We start from the raw sequence: 19545 nt of genomic DNA on the forward strand, positions 1-19545 counted from the left end.
CAGACAAGTGGGGTCCCATGATACCAAATTTTATAGCCTAACTGGAAAATAATCCCGTGCAACTAATCCCGTGCATTGCACGAGCAATAAGAAATTATCAATATCCTATTCAAACATTATTGTCAATAATAAATTAAATTAAATGATTAAAAAAAGAAAAAGATATAGCATCACAATTTTTTTTACTAATAATATGTCTAAATTAACAAATCAGTAAGAAAGATAATGGGAAAATATGATATTTAGATGGAGGGATATATGTTTTATATTTATAAGTGATAGTCGATGGTGAAGGTATTAGGGGCATAAAAAGTAACACAAATCTCTGAAGAAAAGAATATATTCCCTCCGTCTTAAAAGAAAGGAACATGGACTCCCGAGTGTTGAAATGATAATTATAGTTGAAGAGTATGTTATGATCAATATAATAGCCACGTTTACAACAACGAAAAAACTGAAAGAGAATGCTAAGATGACATGCTTATGTAAAAAACCATTAATTTTCATTATTATGAAAGGTTAAAAACATTCTTCAGAACTCGGGTTCTCAATTCTCTCCCTACCCGGAATGCCTAAAAGAGAATTATGTATACTCCTCTGCTCCTATTATAAGGCAGAGAGAGAATGTTTGTTTTAAATTTATTTATAAGGCACTTCAATGATTATTATATTTATCTTATTAAATGTTAAAGTATTTTATTTTAGAGTAGATATATTTAATAGGGGTAAAATTAAAAACTTATTATATTTTAAACAAAATTAATGAGATTTAAAGGTTTTTTATTTTGGGTGCAAATGCTGGAAGTGACTTCAGAGGAGAATAGTTGATATGCAAAAAAGAGACATTTAATTAAGACATTCTCAGCACATAAGGACATGTCAGAGACAAGGAAAGGCAATAAAAAGAAGAAAAAAGGTAGGTCAGTCTTCTACTTCAACAAGGCAAGCCAATTCACCCATTTGGACGATATACTTTGGGATAGGAAGTAATATTACCCCCAGTTCATGAGCATCTAGAGGAAGGCATCGCGAGGCAGTATGTGAGTTATGCCATATGATTTTGTGTAGAGTGAGGGGAAGGATTGAGGAAAGCCCACCTTCTAAATACCAAAAGACTGTATGTGCAATCCAAAATTAAAAGATGAATGAATAGACACAAATATGGTGCTTGGGACTTAAAATTTGAATCTTGACTGATCATATTGGGAATTGAAGGCTCAGAGATTAATGCGTTAGAAGTAGAAACGAAAAATTGAATGCATTGAGAGAGGTGAAGAAGTAAAGATTTTTTGAGAATAAAATTATAAGTGGATGGGGAATGAACAGATAAGAGCACGATGATAAACATCAACAATAGAAAATAATAAAATAATTAAGTTAGATTGATGATTGAAAATGTGACAATGAATTTAATTGATCAATTTGACCAAATAGAGAAAAAATGTGATGTGATAATGGAATTTTACAATGTGATAACAAATTTAATTGCCATTCAAATTTCTCATAAAAATGTGATAATGAATTTAATGACCAGTCAAGTTTCAATGATTAAGATCTAAGGATATGAATTTGGCCAATTAAATTTTATTCCCACGATTTGAGAGTTCCCTCCGTTTTTTTATAAAAAAAATATCACTTTTAATTTATTTTTATATAAAAAATTATATTTTTTAATAAGCATTTATCACAAATTTCTTAAATTACTGCTCATAATTTCCTCATTTACGGTCATAAAAAATTAATGAAAGCTTAATTAACACCATAAATAAATGGTGTTGTAGTTTAAATTTTTTATTTTCAGACACAATTAATATAGTTAATCGATTTTCTTAAATTGTGTTATACAATTTTTTCCAACAAAATAGAAACAAAGAGAGAACACTCACAACATATAAGATATAATAGATAGATACCAATTTTACAACTTACATATATATTTAGTTTTATATTTAATATATTTTTATCCAATTAAATCAAGGCATGTGAATTTTAATATGTTAATAATGTCAGCGATAAGAATTTGTCATAGAATAAATAATCTATAAAAAAATAGATGTCTTGATTTATTAAAAAAACAAACTGTAAGTATATAAAGTTAATTATATAAGTTTTTTCCTTTCAAATTCAGGAATATGATACTATATGTAGAAAATTTCGGAGTCTCTTGTGGCTTAATGCTTCTATGCTTATGCTTTACTCTACTGGTACAAATGTAAGCAGCTTTTAATTATAATTTGCATGCTAAAAATTTCATTTAAATTCATTTTTTTTTACCTTAGTTCCCAACTTTCCATGATGAATTAAATTAGAGAGAGAACATTTATGTCAATATTTTTGAATGAGGATGTCACAAAATTCAAATGAATGGGTGATAAGGGGGTGATAAATTCCCACGTTGCAACAAGAATCTATATTAAAAGTATAAAGAAAAATAAAAAATACTTTCTACGATATTAATATTTTCTCTTTTGAACAAATGTTAGCTGAAAAAACATGTCCAACAATTTGAATGGAAGGGGTATGGTGCAGCTCTGGAGTTGGATGCAAGCAGTAATTAAAATTCGGCACTATTAGCTTCTTTAATTATCTTCTTCATGCTTTTTGTATTTCTAGCCTGCTACTCCATGCTTCTTATTTTGTGTTTATGATATATGCAACGAGTTAAGTATGATGAGTCTATGTGGGATGTTAAAGATTTCAATTCAAAATTTAAATTATAAATACTGCATCTTTTTAACTCACATCACTTAATTATGTTCAGGATTTAATTTTTGGTGCAAACATTATGATATTAATAATAAATTTAAAAATATTTATTAGAAGTAAAATTTAAATTTATTAAATTTTAAGATAAAGTTAATAAATTTTAAAGTTTTTTTAATTTTAATAAAAATATGTTAAAAGTAATTTATAAATATGATTAAAAAGAATAGGATTGAAGGAAAAGGGAGGAAAGAAAAGGCCGAGTTGAGGACTGTTGTGTATGTGAGGGATAATTGGACCACTTTAACAAGAAAAATATAACCGAGAACTTCTACACTTTGCAGAAAAATATCAGAATCCCTTGAACATGTGACATATCTTGCTTTTGAGGTACTGTATGCAATTCCCCCACTTAAAAATATAATATTATTTGATTATGAATAATAATCTAATCTTGTTTGGTTAAAAGGAATGGCTGGGTTGCTGCCCGACCTGCCTATTTCAAGTTCAGGGCTTGGGGGCAACCCCATAATTCAATAAAAAATTCACTTGTAAATTACAATTTCTTTTAAAAAAAAGGAATTGTCCTGCATAACTTTTTAAATATTAAGCATACATTTTTAAAAAATATTTTTACTCTTGTGGTATAAATAAAATACAAAACAAGAATCATGGTATAAATAAAATTAATAAATATTTTTAAAAATATTAGATCATTTATTGTATATTAATTTAATTAAAATTTAGAATTATATTTTTTAAAATATTAATATTCATATTTAATAAATGCTGTCCCACTAATACATTTTTCTGAATCCGTGTGGACGTGACCCCTACGCCAACGAACAACCCCAACCCCCTCCCTGTCTCCCAGTTAAAAACACCCCCCCACACCATGTTTCCCACTGGAATACACGTGTTGTTTTTTTAAGAGTTTTTTTTATTTTAAAATACAAAATATTTTAGATAAATTAAAGTTTCCTTAAATATATCAATTTTAATATTATTTTTCTCTCTATATAATTAATTTTTATATACATTAAATTATGAATATTTTAAAAATTATATTTTTGTTTTAAAAAAATAAAGTTGTTAACTGTAGTTAATGAGATTATTAATATGTTAAATTTTATTTAAAAGTATCTTTTAATTTAGGAGGATGGAGTATTTGGAAATTTGTGTGATACTTTTATTATTTTTTTGATAGAATCTGTTATAATTTTAGAATAATTTATGATCTGCGAGAGTGGATGGGTTCTTTCCACTGTTTTCAAACCTCTTATTGTGCTTGCATTGGCGTCAAGTTCAGTAATTTTAGAAAAAATTGTGCTTAATAATCAAATGGATTAAAATTTGGGAAGAAGAACTATCGCTTGGAGATCATTGCATGTTCTAAATTTACAATCCAGTCTCAAGAGATCTTCAATAATCTCCTCTCAATTTTTCCACACATGTGATTCTATACACAGTTTTATTTCCATATGACACTAACCAAGTTAAATTTGAATATTGTTATTTGTCAAGTTCATTTGCGTGTAACTCCTAAAGATATTTTTTACATTCACACAAATTCAAAATCAAGACCTCATATTTTCAACAGTCATATTTCCTTCCACTATGACCTATATTTGTTGGTTCTTATGCACAATTTTCCCTTTCTTTAGTAATATAAATCATTTGGTGTCTGAAAGCCAATAGCTCCTATCAATCCGAACCAAACTAGGTTAGGATTCTTTTAGATGGAAATTCTCCCACTAAACACCATTGTATTATCAAAACTCAGGACTTCAGATTTCAAACTCACTTGCTAGGTTAATCAAGCACTTGTTGGCAAGTTACCCATTTGTTGTTTTTGTGCTTTGATGCATCTACTTGTTGCTTTATTCTGTTTGGGCCACTTTGTATCATTTTTTGTTTTCATTTTCATTACTTCAAATCTTTGATATGTGTTTGAACTATCAATAAGTTTGGATTCATTGGAAGAAGCTAATTCCTCTCAAAGTAATTAATCAAAGTTTGAATTCTCGTTTAAAAAAAGCACCCAAATATTAAAGTTTAAAGTATTTCAAACAAGATTATCTCCAGAAGAATACTTGCGACTTGTGGATTACCAAAAAAAAAAGATGTGTGCTTGAACTTTAGTTTTTTTATTTTTTTCAAATGCATATGTCCTTTTATAAATTAAAAAAAATATGGATTTTTCTTTATTTCCATGACAAATTTCATTTTCCGGGTACTTTATAAGGGGTCTACATGAAATAATGTCGAATTTCAAGACTTGTGTGTTGGTTTGACAATGCGATTTTTTAATATTTAAATATTTACATCAATACAACAGGAATTATGAATTATGATGCACAAATATTGATACATAAATATGTATATGATGCGTTGAAATTTTTATGTTAAAAAATATAAAATATGATACGTTTTCAATAAGTGCATATATATATTATAAAATAATCATAAAAATTAAAAATATAATTTAAATTCAAAAATATCCAAACTAGCATCCATTTATAATCATTTGTACTAATGTCAAATAAAACATAATCATTAGTTATACTTTTATTTTATCAATATCTTATTATCTAATGTCTAGTCTTTGTTAATAGTTCCCTACTTTGAATTTTTATGTCAAAGATTATATTATTACATTTTATAATTAAAATAAATAAATTTTTATCTTTTTATTAGATCTAAAATCTATTTTTTAATAAAAATCTAATCTTAACTTTACAAAAAAATTTAAAATATATACTAGGAATAAAAAAGATTAATATAGAAATATTTAAAAAAATTAATTTTTTTAAAAAAAGTATTGTAATATCGGCTTAAAGTATCAATTCATATTTAAAAGTATCAAATAGTATACATATCAAAAATTAAATTTTAAAATTAAAAATAATATTTTAATACTATATAAATATTATCAAAGAAGTATTAATATCAGATATGATAATAATATGAATACATGAAATAATTTGAAGTATTCGTGCTTCGAATAGATTATGATAAACAATTAGAAGCATACATATTATTTAGGGTGGGATATTTCCCTCATATTCCATCAAATCAAATATTTCATATATGAATGATAATAACAAAGTCTTTATGGGATTTAATAATTAACCGATTAAAATAGGTTTTTTTATAATGTGAGGCTACTTTTTATCTATTTAATTTTGGGGAGTAATCAAAACCCCCACATTCCATTCTGTATATAATATGATAATATCTATATTTTTTGTGTGACACAAGTAGCATGCTAGATTAGAACTTAGATGCACCACCACAAGAAAGATTTTAAAAAAAAAAACACAAAAGTATATCGTGATGAGAAGGGAAAAAAAACTAAAGTTAGCATATACGATGACTAAATAATTTATATGATCCTAATAATATTATTTTTCAGAAATAATTCTAATAATTTCTAAGCTTATTTATGGACTGTGAGAGTATCATTAAAGAAAATTCTTTTATTTTTTAATTAATCAATTGTTTGTCTTATTTTTCAAAAGATTTAATTTTTTATCGATTAGCTATTGTTAAATTTAATTGGAGATAACTATTTAAAAAAAATTGTATTCACACCAAATTTAAACCTGATCTCGTATCTAAACATCCTGTTAATTTAACTTTAATTTAATTTTGTCAAGAAAATAATGCATCAGGAAAATTGTAGGGAAAATCACTACCAAGCCCCTTGCAACCCATTCTTATTATCCAAAAGTCCCACCAATGCTAAAATGAATATGTGGTTCCTAGGTCCTCAGCTGTAATTCCAGTATTTTTGTTAAATGACGAAATGGTCCCATTTGAAAATCCCTTTCCCCATACAACCTTCATTTTATTCTAGTGTGGTTGAAACTTAGATGTGATTGTTTGAAGCTTTGAAGTTAATTCAAGATCGAAACCATTGAGGCTCAGGAATATCATGCAGTTATAGCTTACATTGAGCTATAGCTTCAAAGAGGAATGCTAGGTAGAGCTCGTTCATAATGCTTGAGAATTTTATAGGAAAGTTGATTGTCTTGCAAAAAAATCCTTATCTCCCTTTGAGTTTCCATCTAGCTACAGTGGAGTACCTTAGAGACCTTCTAGCTGATTTATTTGATGTTTTTATTTTTATTTAACTGTTTCTATTTGCTACTCTGTTTTGATTTCCTATATATATATATATATATATAAAAGGTCAGTCAACGACATGGAAGAAGAAGAAGAAGGGGCAAAAGCTGGCGGACAAAGGCAACAGATGCAAGCGGGCTGTTACAGGCAGAGAGGTGATGGTGCAGGGATAAGGGTGACCACACATGACAGGAGAACTTGACGATGCAAGCTGGAGAAACGGAAATACTCGAAATACGCAGATTTGACTTCGCAATCGACGTTTGTAAACTCCAAATTGGGTTCAGACAGAAGGGAGATGGGCTATGGGGGACGAACAGTCCATGAAGGAAAACTAGAGCAAGTGATGTGATAAATAATGGGCATTTCAGTAAATTGATAGTATATTTAAATACAATTAAGGACCTAGAGACTGAAACTCATTTTAGTATTTGGTGGGACCTTGGGTAACAAGAATGTGATTTTTTCAAAAATTCTAGGGAGAATTACATTCAGCCTTTCTCAAGAAAATTAATCACAAATAAGGATCAATAACAAATCTCATTCGAAAAAAAATAAATCATTTTTTTATTTTAACAATAATATGTTCCGCATTAGTTCTTATATGTAATTAATTCATTTGAAAAGAGGCTGGAAGTAATTTTCCCAAAATTTTACTTCGACTAGAGTCTGAATTTCTTATCGAGTAAATTCCTATATGGTTGAAAGATTTTGACAGCCTGTTGAGTGGAAGAACATAAATATGATGACATGTCATTAAAAATTCAAAATTGGGATTTACTTAAAGAATTTTTTTATTTTATTTATAAGTCATGTTATTAAATTTTTATCATAATTTTTTTATCCCATTAGATATTGATAAATATAGAATGGAATGAAACTTTTATTAAATTTTTATACCACGAAACTACTCACACTTGATATCTATTCATTGCCAAGAGTGCAACGAAGGGATTCCATCGGGAAAAAAAAAAAACAGAGAGCAACGAAGGGGATCGTATTTGCTCGCTCTTCGTTTATATTGCAGATGTTTTGTAGAAAATTTTTCTCTCCTTACTACGTTATATAAAATACTATTAATTAATATTAATGTTATTAATATTAATATTATTTAATATTAATTATCCCGGAAATAGTTGAATAGGCATAAGTATGTTGTCAAACTTTTGTCTTGACTCTATGAGTTTATTATTTTTACATTTCTAGCTTACAAAATTATATTGACTCACTTATAAATTTAGATTAGATAAATTCGATTAAATCCATGAGTTGACTCTCCGAGTTACTGTTTTATATTTTTTACTTATAAAATTGTATTAATTCATTCATAAACTCATTGAGTAAGATGTGTGTATACTATGTAGAATTTGATTTATAAAAGCAGCAAGATCCAATTCAATAAAAAATAAAACAAAAAAAACAAAAAATCATATTAATAAAAAAGAAAACAAAAAATATCAAAAATAAGTTGCCCTATTTTAAAATTTTATGTTGAGTATAATAATTATAAATGTAGATAAATTTATTTGAATGATTTATATTTAAAATAATTTAAATTAAATTATAGTCATATTTTGTATTTTAATTATTTAATTATGTATTTTTAAAGGTTATTTATTAATAGATATAAACTATTACAAGTTTACAATCTAAATTTATATTCTTGTTAAGAGTTACTTAAACTTATAAGTTTAATAACCTTAAGTACAAGAAGGAGGGGTTTTTTTTTTGGGGGAGAATTTTCACTTAAGGATCTTATAGCTTTTTAATAGCCAAAAAGGACCATATAATTTGAAATATCACCACACCTCTTGGGACCTACGTGAAAATAAAATTTAAGTGAAAAGATCAAATTATTCTTTGTTAAGTGAATGATAAACACGACTGAAAAAATATTCACTTATTACTAACATTACTTTCTAATCCTATTATAGGATAAAGAGAGAAGAAAAAATTTAATTATTTGTAGGATACTTGATAATTTTCAATACTTCTATTTACAATTTTGCTCTTATTAAATACGTTAAATAAAAATATAATAATAAAATTTAATAATATTTGTTAGGGATAAAGATGAAGACTTATTAAATTTTAAATAAAGTTAATAAGATTTAAGATTTTTCTTAATTCAGATAATTATACTGAAAGTAATTTATAAATAGGATCATAGAAAGTATAATTACTTGTCATTACTTAAATAATTGCTTGTTTATTTAAAACCATACTTATCCCATTATTATTAGTCCTATTAGTTTTTTGAAGTGTTTCATGACTGAATGAGTGTGCTTGCTGCTCATGGATGATTACTTATCAAAATTTGTATGGTTATTTGTTTATTTAGAACCTTAGTTAAAATTAAGAGGATAGATAATAATTATATATGCGTTGATACTGAATACTCATTCCGATTGTTATTACAAGATAATTTCTACCGTTTCTAGCATTTTAATAAAAGTTAGTTTATTTTTTGATATCATAAAAAAGTAAAATATAATTTATTTTTATCCTTAATTTTACATAATCATAATATAATTATATTAAATATTTTTACATAATTAAAAAGAAATAAAATTTTAAAAAAATAATTTAATTATTATAAATATTTTATATTTTAAATTAAGAATTACTTTGTACAAGGTATTCCATAAATAGAATTGAAGGGAGTAATTAAATAAGCAAATGTATTGACAGTTGTTGAATGTTGTGTATCTCGTTAAGACAGTTTCCCGTTCTTTTTTAAATCTTATTTGCAGTCGGTGATATTTAATACTTATTCCCTTTTTTTGCAATTTTCATGGTCGGAAAGCAAATTGCCGTTTTCGCGCGACAGTTCTACGTCTTCAGTTCTTCTAGTAGTCATTTTGCTTCTGTTTGGGTCAGTGGAAATCTTCTCCCTGCCCTAAACTGGAAATCAAATTCCACCGTTTTGTTCAATTTCAAAGCAGAAGAGGTAAGCGTCAATTTCTTTCTCTACCTTCTACTCTTCTTGGCGTTTTTCTGGTATCCTGCCAGAATCCCTAAATCCCCTTCTTCGAATGATTTCGCTCCTCTCTTGCGGTTTTATTTGGATGTGACTGCTTGGATGAATATGATTTCGCTCTTGTTTGGGTTGGTTGTTTGGTACTTCCAAGTTCCAAGTTCGAATGATTTGTGCGCTCGTGTTTGATACTCCGAAATTACTTTTCTTTTTTTTGAACGAAGGCTGTGCTCATATATATATATATGTAGAAATCAAGAAGATTACAACGAAAACAAAAGAATTCTTCAAGGTTACTTATATGTGTGTGCCGCGCGCGCGCATATTCAGACTCTTGTATAGCTTTGCTGAGGGAACTGCTCGGATTCCACCCCAAATGCAAAGCGGCGTCGTTTTGAGTTAGTAGAGAGAAGCTGATTCTATTAATGTGGATAAACAATGCTGTCCACAAGGTATTGTGATTTGTATTTTACCATGAATTCTGCAAAACGCTGAATCTTCATCCACCTTCTCTTGTCCCACGAATCTCACACTGCAAAACCATACGAGAGTTGAAGCAATTTCACGCCCTTTTCATCAAAACAAGCTCAAATTCATGACATTTCATTGGCAACAGACTTCCTTAAGCTATGCGCCACTCGGATTATCGTGATATTCAGTATGCCCTCTCTGTTTTCGCCCAATTACAAGAACGCAATTGCTTTTCTTGGAACACTATGATCAGAGCACTTGCTGAAAGCGACGATGACTATGGGCCATTGGACGCTTTCTTGTTGTTTTGTCAAATGGTTTCTGATGGAATTGTAGAACCTAATCGCTTTACCTTCCCTTCTGTCTTAAAAGCATGCTCTAGGTTCGCCAGGTTGGAAGAAGGAAAACAAGTTCATGGTTTTGTAATCAAGTGTGGATTGGACAGTGATGAATTCGTCGTGACCAACTTACTGAGGATGTATGTAATGTGTGGGAGTATGGAGGATGCCCAAATTTTATTCACTAGAAATATGATGGGGTTGAAGATGTGAGCAGAATGGTGAGCGATAGTAAGAGGAAGCAAGAGGGTAATGTGGTCCTTTGGAATGTGATGATTGACGGATATGTAAGACTAGGAAACATCAAAGCTGCCAGTGAATTGTTCGAGAGAATGCACCAAAGAAGCGTGGTTTCATGGAATGTCATGATATCTGCATATGCACAAAATGGGATTTTCATGAAGGCCGTGGAAAGGTTTCACGAGATGCAAATGGAAGGTGTGTCCCCAAATCGTGTGACTTTGGTCAGTGTGCTGCCAGCAATTTCACGCCTTGGATCCCTTGAATTAGGGAAATGGGTTCATTTATATGCAGAGAAGAATAAGATTCCGATTGATGATGTGCTTGGCTCTGCTTTAGTGGATATGTATGCAAAGTGTGGGACTATTGAGAAGGCAATTCAGGTCTTTGAGATGCTCCCTAAACGTAATGTCATAACTTGGAATGCTATAATCGGTGGTCTTGCCATGCACGGTAGAGCCAATGATGCCTTGAATTATTTTTCAAGAATGGAAAAAAGTGGAGTGTCCCCTAGTGATGTTACATACATTGCAATCTTGACTGCTTGTAGTCATGCAGGTTAGTGGACAAGGGCAGATCCTTTTTCAATCATATGGTTGATAAGCTTAGATTTGAGCCTAGAATAGAACACTATGGATGCATGGTTGATCTTTTGGGTCGAGCTGGTCTTTTAGAAGAAGCTGAAGAGCTTATACTGAACATGAAACATAAGATCAGATGATGTCATTTGGAAGGCCTTGCTGGTGCTTGTAAGATGCATAAAAATATAGACATAGGTAGGCGAGCAGCTGAAGTTTTAATGCATTTGGCTCCTCATGATAGTGGGGCATACGTGGCTCTTTCAAACATGTATGCTGCAGTAGGAGATTGGGATGCTGTTGCAGGGGTGAGGTTGATGATGAAAGACTTGGACATAAGGAAAGACCCTGGATGTAGTTGGATTGAGATTGATGGGTTGATTCATGAGTTTCTTGTTGAAGATGATTCCCACCCTAGAGCCAAAGAAATAAACTCAATGTTGGAGGAAATTTCCCACAAGTTGAGTTTGGAATGTCATAGGCCAGACACTACACAAGTCTTGCTTAAATGGATGAAAAACAAAAAGAAAGCTTGCTGCACTACCATAGTGAGAAGATTGCAGTGGCCTTTGGCTTAATTAGTACATCGCCAAAAACGCCCCTTAACATAGTAAAAAAACTTGCGCATTTGCGAAGATTGTCATTCATCAATGAAGTTGATCTCAAAAATTTATGAGCGTAAGATAACTATTAGGGACAGGAAACGCTTTCACCTTTTTCAGCATGGTTCATGCTCTTGTATGGACTACTGGTAGTCTGCAAATCATTGACAACTCTAATTTTTAGACATTGGATAGGTACATTTTATTGTCCTTATTATAAATACTTGACTTGTTTCTGCAAAATAAAGCGTGTGATTTATTGTAGTTATTGGAATTGATTTGCACATTGACAATTATCTTTGACTGCTTGAGAACTGGAAATGTCCGGTGGGTGAAACAACAGATGTATGTTGTTCTAAATATAATTGATTGATATGGTTCCTTCTTTTTTGCCAACAAAACTATTTAGGTGAGTTAAGTTTCAAGTCATTGTTAATTAATAATATTCTTTCTCTTTGGATGACGTAAGTTGTGATCACTATGCTTATTGTTTCTTAATTTCTTAGCAACATGGTGCAGCCTATTAAGAAAAGCTGCAAGTATTGTTAAACAATGTTTCATGTCAAAATGTGATGGTGAAATGTGTAGAAGTTAACTTCCTGAGATGGCCAGGTTGTTTTGCATGGTCATTTACAGTCAACAGTTTAATGGGTATCTGCTTCATCCGTGTGTGTCTGTTTTGGATGTAACATGTTGAGTTCATCTCTTGGAGGATTAGCGCAACAATCGGAAAAATAGACTGGGCCAAGCAAGTGAAAGTCCAAGGCAAGAGTTTTGTTAGACTGGGCCGAAAGTATCGTGAGCTTATCGCATACAAAGAGAGATGACTTCCTAGGTTCTTCTCATCTTTTCTTGTTTAACATTTATAATGTTATTAACAGGGATTGAGTCTAACAGAGAGAGTTAATTTTTTACAATGTGATGAATCAATATTTGAATCTTTGTTGAAAGAAGTACTCATATTTAATACTCAATAGTGTCTCAAACATGATTGTCTTTAATTGGAGTATATCTGTGGCAAACTAAAAAAACAAAAAACATTTATAAGTTCATCTCCATTTTATGGATCAATGAATTTAATATAAAATTCACATAAACTTTTGTGCCCCAATTACAAAGTCTATGCAATGCAGGAGGCCCATATCTAGTTGCATTCATTCAAACTTTTTCTTACCAACTCATCTGGCTTTGAAGAAGAAAATCAATCAAGAGAAGGCGAAGCAAAGAGAGAAAAGATTGGCATTGATGAAGACAAAAGAACTTTGTCTATAAGTATCAGCCACATGAAATGATTTGAAGGTTTGGAAGTTTGTTCATGAAGGATGAAGGCAGAAGAACTGACACGCTACACTCAAGAGAGAAATAATTTCCCACATACTCTATTGCTTACTTTGATTGAGATTTCAGCAAATTTTTGGATGAAAATTGAAACTCGGTGTTGTATTCGTCTGCCAATTAACGAAACCTTGGTTTACAAAACCTTTTTTTTTTTTTTTAAAAAAGTAACTTTTATTTCTTTTTTATATTGTGCACATGTGTTATATTAGAGAGAATCTTATTCAAAACATAGTTAAATATTAAATGTGAGTATTTTTTGTCAATAATAATTCAAATTTTAATTTACTACCTTATAAGAGATTAGCCTCTTTTACCGAATGTATTTTTTGTTGGTTAACCCTTATTTCTATATGTACACATGTATGTTTTGGATTAATATTCAATATTCTATTTTGCAAAAGTCAATTTTAAGTTGACTAAACAAACAAATATCAAAATTTGGGTTTGCTGAAACTAAGTTTAGCCCTCCAAACCATTAGCGTGTGCTTGGATTTAAATTTGCAAAACTAAAATTTCAATAAACTAAAGTTTGCAAACTGATGCTAGGATAAAAGATGCACAATAAACTGTAATCTTGTTTGGACTAATATTATAGACTCACTATTAGAATTAAATAAAAAAATTGTTGTTTTTGACTATTCAAATGCTTCGCCTACTTAAAACTCAAATTAAAGATTGAATTGGTCAAGTCGTTTAGTTAATAAAGATTGCGCATTAATTAAACATAATAATAAGAGATAAAAAGCAAAAGAGAAAGAGAAAGCAATGAGGGGTATCATCTATGGCCATTGTGTTCATTATGAAAAAGTTATGTTCCCACCATGCTAAACAACTTTCGTCTCAAATTCCAAAATTGTCTATTCACTTTTTTAATTGTGCATATTGGTTCTCTCAACTTCAAATCATGTTTCAAACAATAATGTTGCCAAAATATATATACCCTGGTTCGGAGGTGAATTGCCAGAAAACGTTGTATCTAAAAATTAAGATTTTGTAAATTAAATCCATGTCAATTTATTTGTGAAGAGCAAAGTTACCACTAAAATTTAAATAATTTATCATACTACGTTTTGAGTAAAGTGACAATACATTTTCTTATTTGCAAGAACAAGTTGCATCTTGTACTTACAAATTAAAATATACTGATATTCAGTATCTTAATGCATTTTTTTTTTCTCATAAGACAAATTCCAACTTTTTCAGCAACAACCAAATGAAATGCAATAGCATTGATGTGCTTACAACAACTAAAGTAAATAAAGATGTCAAAACTCAAAAGCATATATGCGGTGAGAGAGAGAGAGAGAGAGAGAGAGAGAGAGAGAGAGATTTTTTAAAGGTATAAACTGGTTCAGAGTGCTTCTAGCCAATCATCATAAACCTTTTGAATTTTTTTATTATAAATGCGCACAGGCATAATGGCTGAATATATCTATTTATATCATAGTGATATTAAATTATTATTTTTACTACAAAGCCATAGAAAAACCGAATAGGGTAATAATCAATTCATGTAGAGTATATAAATTTTCTGCACTCCAAGAGTAGTTATATAAAAGTCATAATGACTAGATTGTTGTTTGGTGTATGATGACCAAGCCTACCTAATTTTTGTTTTTTTTTTCATGAGTAAAAGAAATAAACTCCGTTGATATTAGATATTATCTCTCTTAAAATAATAAAGGTAGACATTTTTTAATTAAATTGTTACATATATAAAAAAGTTGTAATTTGAACTTCAGCTACTTATTTAAGTGTCGATAACCCATATAATTCATGTCAAGTGTTTTTTTTTTTGGGCAAAAACCATTCATGTCAATTTTAGTTAATTGATTTTAACGGCTTTAATTAGTTTTACTATTCCTTAGCATTCTGGAAAAACATGAAGACATGCTCATTAGATCTTTGGTAACTTTAAGCAATAACTTGACTTTTCTAATGGGTTAAAAAAATGAAACAAAAACGCCTTACATAAAGCATATATTGTTTCTAAAAACTGTTTAGAATATATGCCATTAGCTTTAGTACAATTTCTTGTTCAAAGTATATTAATATTTATCAAATTGATTGATTTATGTTGTTTTAAAACTTGACACTTGAAATTATAATTAATACAAGAGCTAGGCATATGGAGTATCCTCAAATCGAAAATGACACAGATTAAATCTAAAATAAACACTGAAAAATCTATATTTCATATATTTCGTATATGTATGATTTAATTTACACAAAATTAATTACGTCACGGTCAAACATGTGATAATAAAGGTCTTGCACTAATTAATAGTGAATTAAGAATTTTACCAAAAAATAATAGTGAATTAAGAAAAAGAATTGGAGAAAAATATAATGGAAGAGAGTAATGGCGAAGAGCAGCGTGAGATTGAATAGTGAAAGCATGGCAATGATGGTGTTGATGTCATCATCAAATCAAATGAGTGCTTCTCTATGTTATTTCTAAAGTAAAGGGTTATTAATATATATTATTGCATGCAATCTTTTTTTTTTTTACTTTTTTAGAAAAAATATTTATGGCCAATATTATTGCATACAAATCTAAACCACTCAATGCGTTTATATCTGCTTGCCTCCACTTTAGATGTGCGGACCCTCTAGTGGTTTTTTTTTTTTTGGGGGGGGGGAATAGACACTACTATAGTTAATTAGATCGGAATTGTTAGAGTATCATAAATAGAGAAAATTATATGAAAAAAATAATAATTTAATATAAATATATTACAATTTTTATATTGGATAAGATTGTTGAAGAAAGTTTGGCCAACATTCCTCTTTTGATTCGATGGACTTAACATTTCAATGCATAGCATAGTGATTGGTGCAGTCCTCAAAAAGGCTTATGGAAATAAAATTATGTTTAACAGCCATAGTTTTTACCATAGTAATTGCACTTGATCTTACATTTTAGTTCTATTATTAATTTAGTTCTTGAACTTTGATCCACTACAATTCAATTTTTATAGTTTATTGAGTTAAATAATTAGAGAAATTTTGAGTACAAAAAAAACTATAAGAATTGAGGTGTCATGAGTCAAGAAAGTATAAGAATTTAGTTTTTCAAATTAAAGTTCAATAACTGAGTTAGTAATTGAAAATAATTTTAAGAATCAAAAGTTATATTTCTCTTTAATATATGTATTCGAGTTATTAGGCAAAATTACCAATGATAATATATTGTACAGAGAAGAATTGTAGTCTTTGATCGCAAGATTTTAAAGTTATCATTCAGTATATATTGGATGACATTCTTGAGTAGTTTAGTCTTGAAGTAAAATTAAATTAGAATTCATATACTGTTCCCGTATTATTAATGTATTCATGAAATAATCATGTGATAATATATTCACATAAATTAATGCATCAATACCAATAATAATCAATGTAAAACAAAATTTTGATGTAAAAAATATACAATCAAATCTGTAATAAACTGTAATGTCATACCCATTATTAGTGATGTTGGATTATCATATCCACCATTGATTGGGAATAGGATATTATATCGAATTAATGAGCATTAATTTGATATATTATAATTTAATAAGGTTTGACCAGTTAATTGAAAATTAAGTGATTTTTTATTGAGTCCAAATAAAAAAGCTTTATTTCTACATTAATGAGGAACATTGAATCACAAGCCTCCTCTTATGATGTTTATATAAATGGAGGTGGTTGGCTTGGAAAGTGCTTCTACCGGGTTAGAGTGCCTTTTAAATATGATTACAGGAATACAATCTTTTGAATTAAATAGTCCACTTTTGAATGTGGTATGACTAATGACTCTAACCTCATGCTTAGTTTATTTTAGAATCTTTGTTTATTGTTGTATATCCTTCAAGTGAACCCCCGCTTTAGATTCATTAAACATAGACCATTACTTAACGGCAATTTTTTTTTTTTTTGGGTTGAACTTGTAAATCAAAAAAATAAAAGAAGAAATAGGTGGTACTTAATCCATGTGAAAAATATTAGAGTTCGTAATTTAGGCAGGTTGGACTTAATTCAAGTTACATACATAGGTTGGCTTGAATAAATTTGAAATTATATAAAAGCCTAAATAGCTAAGCTTAGTCAGAATATTCAAATTATCAATTTTTTTCATTTTTTTAAATTAATTTTAATTTTTTTTACTTAAAATTAATCACTTCTTTCGTTTCAAATTATAAAATATTTTTAAATAAAATTTTATACACCAATAAAGTTTATTAAATACACTTTACAACTTTACCTTTTTAAGACAAAAGTATAAATTTTTAAAAATATCATTCATTTAATACTCCATTGATGAAAGAATATTGAAGAAAGAGAGTATATGGGAAAGGTAATATTAAAAATATATCATTAATAAAATTTTATTTTTATTAAGGTGTCTTATATTTTGAAATATTGAATATTTTTTAAAAGTATCCTATAATTTGAAATGAAATGAGTATTTTATTTTATAAAAAATATAAAATATATTTTTTGGAATACTTTAACAATGTAAAAAACTCAAACTTTGTAAAAAAAATTTTTGGGTTTTAAAATTTAAAAATTAATATTTAAAATAAAACTTAAATATTATTTTTAGATATTTTATAAATCTAAAATAATAAAAATATGATAACATAAGTATTTTTATTTTTTAAAAAATGTCTATAATAATGTGCTTAAATATATAATATTTTAATATAAAATAATTTAAAACTTAAAAAATTAATTAATATTATTCGAGCTATGGGGTTTATTAAGACTAGATATGTAAAATATACAATTTTCAAAATCTGAATTTAAAATTTTTCAAGTATCAGGTTACTGGTTGTGAATAGTACCCTCCAAGGTTTTCCTCAAATCTAAATCCTCTTAGAAGCAACGTCCTCAGCATCCCAAATCTCAACCCTTCAATAAATATTTAATATTTCATATTTTTTCACATCATCTCATATTAAAATAATTTTATTTTACAAATTAATTCTTTTAACTTATTCTAAAAAAACTCTCTTTAAACTTTTTTAAATGGATCAAGCCAGAGTTTGAATAAATCAAACTATAAATATCTGCTTACAGTCTGACTTATTTTATAATTTTTTAAATATATTTTTATTAAATAAATTATTTTAGAGTTTAAATAAACTAAATTGTAATTACCTACTTAAAGTCTAACTCTATAGATTTTTAAAATATATTTTTATTAAATAAGTTAAACCAAAGTTTGAATAAATTGAATTATAAATTTTTTGTAAAAATCTTTAGAGTAATTTTTTAAAATAAAAAATGAAATAAAAAATTAATTTAATGGAAGAATTGATTTTTAAAATAAAATTATTTTTATATAAAATAATATGATAAAATATGAGATATTAAATATTTATTGAAGGGATGAGATTTGGAACGTTGAGGGATGCTCCTTCTAAGAGGATCTCGATCCGGTTCTCTTTTTTGTTCAACAAAGCCATCTCATCATTGTCTCTTATTTTTGTATTCAGTCCTCCGAACATGTGGGCCCCTTTTTTCTCTGATACCTTCGCCAGTCACCAGTCACCACTACACCCACCACTAGTCTTAAATCCTAATTTAAACCTATGTTATTTAAAAAAAAAAAAAAAAAATAAAGAAAATAAAAGAATTTTTATTTCAAATGAAAATAAATAGAATATGGCATAGTTTTTATTTTCTCACGCGTAAGCTCACATTAGTCAATATAATATATATTTACACACAAACGAACTGGCAAGCTCTTGCATTTAGTCTGGAGCAGCAAAGCCACTCACCCATTAGTCCAACGCCAGTATATTCAAATAATTTAGTGACCACTAGGAACTATTTTGGAAAAAAAAAATGATAGTTAGGTCTTAATGATAGTTAAATTTTTAATAAATTTATTTTAAAAAATAAGTCAAAAATATTGATTAAAATAATTATAAATTCAAGAGTTTCAATTATAAATAAGTATTTAAATATTAAATAATTTTTAGATTGTAATAAAAATTTTATTTATAACTATTTGAATTGATATTTACAACTCATTTTTATAAAATTTTTGTTGAAGGTTTAACTATTTTTTAAAGAATGAATTAACTGTTATTAATTCAACATTTTGAAATGTAACTGTTATTTTTTCAATTAAGAGTGTTAAAGTCTTAATTAAAAATTCTATCACATGTTTATCTCAG

General features: G+C 28.3%; 2 pseudogenes; both read left to right on the plus strand.

Annotated features, from left to right (window-relative positions):
* The first annotated feature begins 9625 nt into the window (after positions 1 to 9625).
* LOC129288288 (pentatricopeptide repeat-containing protein At5g48910-like) lies at positions 9626 to 13011 on the plus strand (annotated as a pseudogene).
* LOC129288902 (pentatricopeptide repeat-containing protein At5g48910-like) lies at positions 10831 to 13011 on the plus strand (annotated as a pseudogene).
* Positions 13012 to 19545: the final 6534 nt, after the last annotated feature.

Source organism: Prosopis cineraria, unplaced genomic scaffold (genome assembly GCF_029017545.1).
Source record: "Prosopis cineraria cultivar Desert tree isolate PC_DT_omini unplaced genomic scaffold, ASM2901754v1 PC12, whole genome shotgun sequence".
In the NCBI taxonomy this organism is placed as follows: domain Eukaryota; kingdom Viridiplantae; phylum Streptophyta; class Magnoliopsida; order Fabales; family Fabaceae; genus Prosopis; species Prosopis cineraria.